The following is an 861-nucleotide window of genomic DNA, read 5'->3' on the forward strand; positions in this document are numbered from 1 at the left end:
AGGGATTCAATATCTGTTCTCCCTCCTACTTAGAATGTGAGACAGAGACTGTGTTCCACCTATCAACTTGCATCTGCATTAGTACTTAGAACAGTGTTTGACACATAGCAAGCATTAAGAAGAAGAAAAAATGACCCTCCTGGATTTTCTGGATTGAACCATTGGTCCACATGCCAACAGATGCCAGGCTGCAGGGCAGCACTAAAGGGTGGTGGTTATAGCTTTTGCTTTAAAGCAGTGGATTCCAGTCTGAGCATCCTTTTCACCTCAAAAGTTCTCAGTCCTCGGAAGTGAACAAACAATCAATCAATCAGGGGTATTTATTGAGCACATACTTTGTGCACTGTACTAAAGGACTTAGCACTTTGTGCTCTGCACACAGTAAGCACTCAATAAATGCGATTGATTGATTGATTGACTTGGGAGAGTACAATATAACAGAATTGGTGATTGACTTCTTCTCTGCCCACAGTAAGCTTCCAGTCTAGAGGCAGAGCTTACAGAGACCACGAGATGAGGGTGTTCTTGGTGCAGAAGGCTGGTCCCTCTAGGCTGTAAACTCGAAGTGGGCAGGGAATGTGACCATTTATTTATATGCTGTACTCTCCCAAGAGCTTAGTACAGAGCTCAATAATAAATACATTCAATCAAATTTACTGAGCGCTTACTGTGTGCAAAGCACTGTACTAAGTGCTTGGGGGAGTACAATATAACAACAGACACATTCCTTATGATTGAATGAGTGAATGAATAAAATTCATTCATTCATTTATTTAATTGTATTTATTGAGTGCTTACTGTGTGCAGAGCACTGTACTAAGTGCTTGGGAATTACAAGTTGGCAACATGTAGAGACGGTCC

This window comes from Tachyglossus aculeatus, unplaced genomic scaffold (genome assembly GCF_015852505.1).
Source record: "Tachyglossus aculeatus isolate mTacAcu1 unplaced genomic scaffold, mTacAcu1.pri scaffold_78_arrow_ctg1, whole genome shotgun sequence".
Taxonomy (NCBI): Eukaryota; Metazoa; Chordata; class Mammalia; order Monotremata; family Tachyglossidae; genus Tachyglossus; species Tachyglossus aculeatus.